At 32.2% G+C, this 7,430-nt stretch overlaps 1 pseudogene; it reads right to left on the reverse strand.

Annotated features, from left to right (window-relative positions):
• Positions 1-3,130: 3,130 nt before the first annotated feature.
• LOC148599657 (uncharacterized) lies at positions 3,131-6,992 on the reverse strand (annotated as a pseudogene).
• Between the last annotated feature and the right edge of the window lie 438 nt (positions 6,993-7,430).

The following is a 7,430-nucleotide window of genomic DNA, read 5'->3' on the forward strand; positions in this document are numbered from 1 at the left end:
TGTTTGCTTTCTTCAAGCATTGAAGGGGAGTAAAATTATGTAATATTAAACCTTACTTTATTTTTTTTATCCAACTGTTTAATGGAGATAGCACGAGTGCACTGTACGTACAATGCTTGTGTAGATGAGGGATGGTGAATTGAAATGGAGAGAGGGATATCAGTTACAAATTATAATAATATTATAAATGCACCAATTGGGAATGTATTGGAAATTTTCCATGGGGAAAATGATGGGTACAATGGAAAATGGTGTATGGTCGGAATTGGAAATTTATGCCATTTAAGGGTGGTAATTCAGACACAAATGAATCAGGTATGACCTACCTTAATGAAATTATTCACATATTAATCAAATACTATAAAATTTGACCCATGAAACGACCGTTATAGATTTTACTTATCTCCTAAGAACAGACAGATTGGAATGAATAATGATACGTTTAATAATACATACCCATGCAACAACTTAATTACAAAAATGAAAATATGTTTTTTAGGTGTATCACATTTTGCAGAATTTTCATGATTCTTTCAAAGACTGCTATTTAACATTGTACATTTTTCATCACGGTAGGGTTGTTATCTCTTTGACATATTCACAATATTCATCCTTGTTATATTTAAATCGTGTCAATGTACATGTTCTAAAGTGACTTCTTCAGAGGGTTGGTTTAAACATTCATCTCGGTTGAATTAGACAACAGTGTAATTTTCATTACATCTTATTTTTTTATTAAATTTAACACCATAAAATATCCCAGTACCCGATCCGCTCGCATAGGTCATGCCGCTTTCCTCAACCTGAAATGTCATAAACAACATTACAGGCAAATTTCAGAGATTAACTGTGAGTTACATGGACCCTGCTATATGACTGATTGGTTGTTGTTTTAATGTCGTTTCGTCGACTAAGGTTATATCTCGGCGAGAGCGCTGATTGCTTCAATCTACATTTTCTACTATGGCTTGAGTTCTGTACATCATATTCTGACTATGTGTGTACTGTTCTTTGTTTTCATGGCGTATAAATACTCGACCAAACTTAAATCCATAATGATTATTGATGAGAACTTTTACAGGGAAAATAAATTAATGTTGCATGCTAATCTGAAAACAAATCACCTTTGTTATTTCATCTCTGTATCAATGTGGTTTGCCTAGAAATAGAATCTTAGAAAAATGAGGTTTTTAACAGTTATTTGCCCTTGAAATGTTCATTTTCGTTGCATTTCAATGAAATTGTAACTCGATGGTCCAGCATGATATGAAAACTTTTGTCTGTTTTCCTTGATTCTGATGGTGCAAATAGTCAAATTATATAAATCCCCACGTGAGTTCTATCAAAATGATGGTGTTTTTTTTACTATCTTTCACATACTGCATGCTTTTTACAGGGCCTGACACTTAACATTTTACTTTTTTTTATTATCTTCGATTAAAGAACGATAATAATGTATGTGAAAGCTGACACTTTTTTATTCATTTTATGCTATTTTTTTGCTATTGTTGCAAGAACCAAATCTTTTTGATTATTAAGGTATCCGACCCATAAATGGCCCAAAAACAACCAGCAAAATAATTTGGTTTTTTTTCTTTAGTTATTAGCAGAGGTGTCAAGTGGTTCTTACTATAAAATAAAAATCCGTAAAATATTCAAGGTATTAGCACAGGGCTTGGTTATTTCACCCCCCTTTTTTGCAATATTTTGGGGGTTAGGGGGTGCAAGAAATATTCAAATGACAGTAACAACTTTAATACAATATACTACTATATACCTCAAGAGGAACCATAAAGATGTTCTTATCAATTGAAACTAATAAAATTCTCACAGCTATAGGTTGTTCTAGTTTTAGACATGTATGGTTGTTACTAAAAATAGAAATAGAAGAAAAGGCTAAATAGGCACTACCTCAGAAATTAAGGAGTCCAGAAATACAACTTTTTTTGAGGCACTCAACATTTGCATTAAAAATAACTTTAGTTATTGTTTATGTTGTAAAAACAAATTCGGAGACTTTTACCGTGCCAATTTCTATGAATTAAGATTCGTAATGTCAAGGTCATTGTCGTGAGATGTAGACTGGCAATCAATTATATATTTTTTTGGTGTCTCGTTTCAGTTTATCTTTTTTGTTTTTCACAATACTTTAAGTATGCAAGCAAACAACTTTGATAGTGTGTCATAATAAGGACATTTAACAACCAAAAGGTTAAAGGTTAAGGTCACCTTAAAGGCTAAAATCTGATAACAATTTCCTTTTAATGCTCAATCCTCAAAAGCGTGTATTTTTGTTAATAATTTGATCAACTGATCCTTGCTATTGACAGTTTTACACCTGAGAAATATCATTAGATGTATATGGTCAAGTCCAACCTCCAACACAAGGTATTTTGGAATTCATATTCTTGCAAATATGCATTTACATGTATCACTATTCCAAACTATAGATATAGAAATGTGCGACTATGGTGCACGAGAGCATTACACTATTACACAAAGTGAAGTTGGAATTAGAAACCCAATTATTAGGAATGACGATTTCTTCCCTGTCGATTCAAAATGATTTCTTGAGGTCATTAGTTTGTAGAAAAGTTTAAAAGACTCTTTTTCATAAATTTTTCTCGGGATCCTAACTGCATACATATAATGACCAAAAACTGCACAAACATAAAATAATTTATATAAAAGTAATCTATACTCTGAATTCTAAATTCATATAATTCTTTTCATCACATAAAAGCACGAGTTGCAAATGTTTACAGTCATGTAATGTCTTGCGATACATATTTATTCTATTTGATATGAATCAAGAGATGGTTCTTGACAATTAATAATCTTCAGTAAAAAATATGTTTTTATGAAAAATACTTATCAGAAGATTAAAGAAAGAAAAGGGCCAACAAAAAAACAAGAACCCCATCAACGCAGAAGGCTAGTTACATGCATTTATAATACCAACATTATTTATCAAGCATAAATAAAAATAACAAAATAAGTTATCAGCTAGAGTATTTTAGTAAACCTAATTGCTCAATTACAATAAATGATTTAATCAACATGCTTAGATAATTCAAGACCTTCAAAACACTTATAGCTATAGCTGATCACGTCTTATGAAATAAGAATACAAAGCTTCACAGAGTGCAGCATGATACAACTGCAGTGGTCAAATCCTGAACACTTGAGAGTGCAAACACAATATTAGTTTTTTGCACACTTAAGCATAGGGACTTACAATTCATTATGGACAGAACAGGTTTGGACACTTTATGCACAAAATTTTAAATTCAATCAAAATATTTCAAAATCAGACCAAAAATAAGAGGCAATTTTTTGAGATGGGGCCTCTTTTACCCTTTATAACTCAAAAACTGAATGGGATATCTGAAATCTGATATAAAAAAAAAACACCAGCAGGACTTTTTATAAGGAATCTGTTAAAACAAATGTTGAAAATAGACCAAACATTTAACAAAGTAGTAGGAACATTCCTTTAGTCAATAGTCAAATAATATCCAAATTTCATAACAATGGGTCAACCACACGCAAAGTAATTGCATGGAAAAAAAGGTGACCGTTTTCACTATACACACACTGCTTCAAAGCATGGGACACATAAGTCCTAAATGACACATACAGAACTATGGTTCAAATGAGCTAATGAACACTTTAACACAATTCTGCAAAAAAACTTGCATAATTTTTGTACCACAGACATTAATGTTTTATCATTTGAAACCCTTGTTTTTTCCAAAATTTTCTTTGACATAAGAAAATCAAGAAGACCATCTTCTCCTTTACGAACATATAAAAGTTTTAAATGTACGCAGCTTAAACCTGACCCAGCCATGTTTTCTGCTGTTGTCATTTTCATTACACCACTAGCAATAAGGGGATGAAAACTTGGCAAGTTCTTAGATTTTGCCTTGATGAAGTTTTCCTGTATCAGATGATTATTTGTTTGATATGAGTAATTAAACAGTTGTTCAGAGGTTACATTTGCTGCAATAAGTATTTTGTCAAGCATCTTTACATCATCTTCAGCATTATGTGCATTATAGATTTCCTTACAAAAAATGTTGTGCTAGATAAGGTTGACTGTATTTTCCTATTTTTTGAAATTGTAATCTAAATAAAGCTAATGAGTCTACAGGTCCTACTACAGTTTCTGTAAAATTATCAATTATTCTACAGTTATAAACAGCTGCTGACAAAACTCGAAAATCAAAACTTTTCCCATTATGTGCTACAAGTAGAACATTATTTAACCAAAGAAGACAATCTGACATGGCAGCCCTAATATTATCAAAATCAAGTTCTACCCCTTTTAAAAAAAAGTTTTTGTCCATTCCAAACAATCCCAGTTACTTGTTCAGCTTCATCGGACATTGGCATTTCAGGAGACACATATCGACTGAAATTAATCTGTGGTCTATGTTCGTTTGCTGCTATCTGCACAATGTGTGGAAATATATTTCTTCTGACTGTCAGAAAAGAAATTGGAATAAATTTTGAATAATTTCATGCATATCCTCCTTGCCCAGTCTTGCATAGATATAAATGACCTTTATTGATTGTTCTTTAGCAGATCTGTTAAGAATATATGTTTGAACAAACAGACTATACTTTGAAGTAGTCTAACATGCCGAATCAGATCTTTATTGTGCTAGCTTTGACTTATAGCCAACAAATATTCATTCTTTCTCCTACATGCATTGTTTTTGACTAACATGTAGATAGCAGTATCTACTAACTTTAAAGTCTTTAGTGTGATAAATCTCACAAATTGTTACACTTATGGTGAGCATGCTACCACAGAAGCGGTCCCATATGCATGGTATGAATGGTTTAGATATTTGGTATATCAATGTATAACCATGTCTGTTTGAGTCTATGCAGTTGATGAAGAGAGTTTAATTTTATGTTAAAATGTTGATAGTAATTCACAAAATTCAAGAAATCTGGTTATATTCACAATTAACTTATTTCGACCCTTATTTGAGTATATAGGCAATTCATCCTCGACAACAGCAAGTGAAACTTTAATTGTCCTCAAATATCAATTTTCACAAAAAAGGGCAAATTTCACCCATAAATGTACTTCAGCCTTTTTACATGAATATACCAATGGGTTTTCCATTGTAGATAATTTTAACTTGCTACAAAAGGTATACAAATTTAATAAGTGACAAGAATCTAAACAGATCATAAACCTTCATCTTAGGATTGGTCTAACTCTGTTGTACATACCGGACTCATAGCTTGCACCCTCTGACGCCCCACAGGCTCCTTTGGAAGTTGATCTTCCTTTAATTTTAGGCGGCGTAATTTCTGTTCTGGTAATATGGACTTTCCTTGACTCTTTTCTCTTTCAATATCTTTCTTTAAGTTATATGAAACTGTATAGCTGCCTGGGGAAAGCCCATTCTTTTGGAATGTCTGTGAACAGAAGATATATATTGTATTATTAAATGATGCTTGATTGAGTGTAGTCAATCTGGGGATTGAATACATTTGCCGTACCTCATCTTTGCATACTTATATAGCTGATATGTTGATATTAGATCATATTTACTATATCTGAAATTGTCCTTTGATAAGTATCGGGTACATGACAGTGAAATTGCAACAAAGCACAAAACAAAATTTTGGCAAAGGACCAGTGATTTAAATGCTTTCCGATTTAAAAGTTATGGTGTGACTTAAATTTTAAATAATTAATTTTTACATATAATTTGAAATACATGTAATAGAAATTGTTCAAAAAGATGTCTTTCATTAGGTCTACATTTGTACAAAAATTATGCAGAATTATAGTTTGAACTGGGACATACATATAAATCAATTTAACAATATTTTTTTGTCTTTTAATCATGCTCTCAATTGAAATCATGCAAGGTAATAACATGCTTGAAAAAAAAAACTAGCATAGATTCATATCTTCTTAACCTCAGACAAGTACTTTCTCCCTTCATTAATGCAAGCAGCTGAGGCTTTGACACAGAAATCCAAGCTTTCACTCTCATGTACATGTATTTACACTTGCAGACTGTATGGCCAATATGTAACTTTTTCAAACTATTTTTGTTGCATTGTAAAAGCAATGACTGCTTTATTTTACATAGAATATAATCAATAATAATACCTATCATTTAAAAGTTCCTGTTGAAAAATCCCAATAGAAAATTGTTATACAATGGGAGATAATACATAAACAATGGACCTTTTTACTTATTATTGTTTTATCTATTCAATTTTGAAATTACACACATACACTCAATTGATATGTGCAATAAATGCACTTTAATATTACTTTTTTTTCAGGGAATTTTACCTCAAAGCCATTTTTCAACATGAATGAACCATTGTTCTGTAAATTTCAGTACTTGAGACTATTTTTACAAGCCTTGAAATGGCCATATTTTGCTGTTTACTATTGTCTTTTTCTTTTAATGTTTGTGTGTAATGGTAGTCATTTTAATGATTTTGCCCTTTTTTTTACATTGACTGATAATAAAATGGCATTTGTTTATTTTTAAGTTCATCTGGTGTGCATGCTTTGACAAAGGAGAGATTTGAAAATGACAGTGTGGGTATTCGACTAGAATTACATTAACAGGTTGAGAACAAGTCCAGAAATCAGGTTATCCCCACCTGACCCCACCCCCATTTCAGATATAACTTTCCCCCACCCTAAGAAATACCATACTAGATTCAGTCAGAGTATTGCTCCCTATACTTAGTCAAGCAGTAAGGTTCTGTCTGAAATGGGGACCTACAAATGTATATATGTAAGATGACGTTGTACTGATCAAACTGATAAGCAAGACACATTGTTTCTTACCTGCTCCAAGCTTTGTGTTTATACTGAAACTTGGCATCCCTTTGCAGCTTTTGTTGTCTTTGTGCGTTGTACCATATGCAACTCGGTTTAACTCGTTACAAGCCATATATGGCACATACAGGTAGCCAACGAGTCCACATTTCATTTCTGTCTTCACTGTTTTGTGGCTAAGAATAAGCGGGCCAAGCAAACACTGTTTACAAGACTGCAGGTTGTCTAGATGTGTGCCCCACTCAACCAATCTTCTGCCCGAATGCCAGGACGTAATCTTTATCAAGTGTTTATCTTGGAACTTCGCAGAAGTTTGTCAATTCCGGCTTAGAAAAACGCCCACGTCTATCCCGGCAGACGACCGAGTAAGCCATGTTGTTGTGTTGTTGTTATGCAATGAACTGCAATTTTTATTTCCGATTCGTAAAATAATATGCAATATTTTTAAAGAAAAAGCGATTATACTATATTTTTATTGAAAATATACAATTTCAAAGTATTTTATTTCATTTTTACAAAATGAATAAAAATTAAGTGTTCTTTCGTTTACTTTACGAAAATTACCGAGGTTAAAAGAAATAAGACACCTCGG

Source organism: Perna viridis, chromosome 13, assembly GCF_037379345.1.
Source record: "Perna viridis isolate PV_CMFRI_1.1 ecotype Kerala chromosome 13, ASM3737934v1, whole genome shotgun sequence".
Taxonomy (NCBI): domain Eukaryota; kingdom Metazoa; phylum Mollusca; class Bivalvia; order Mytilida; family Mytilidae; genus Perna; species Perna viridis.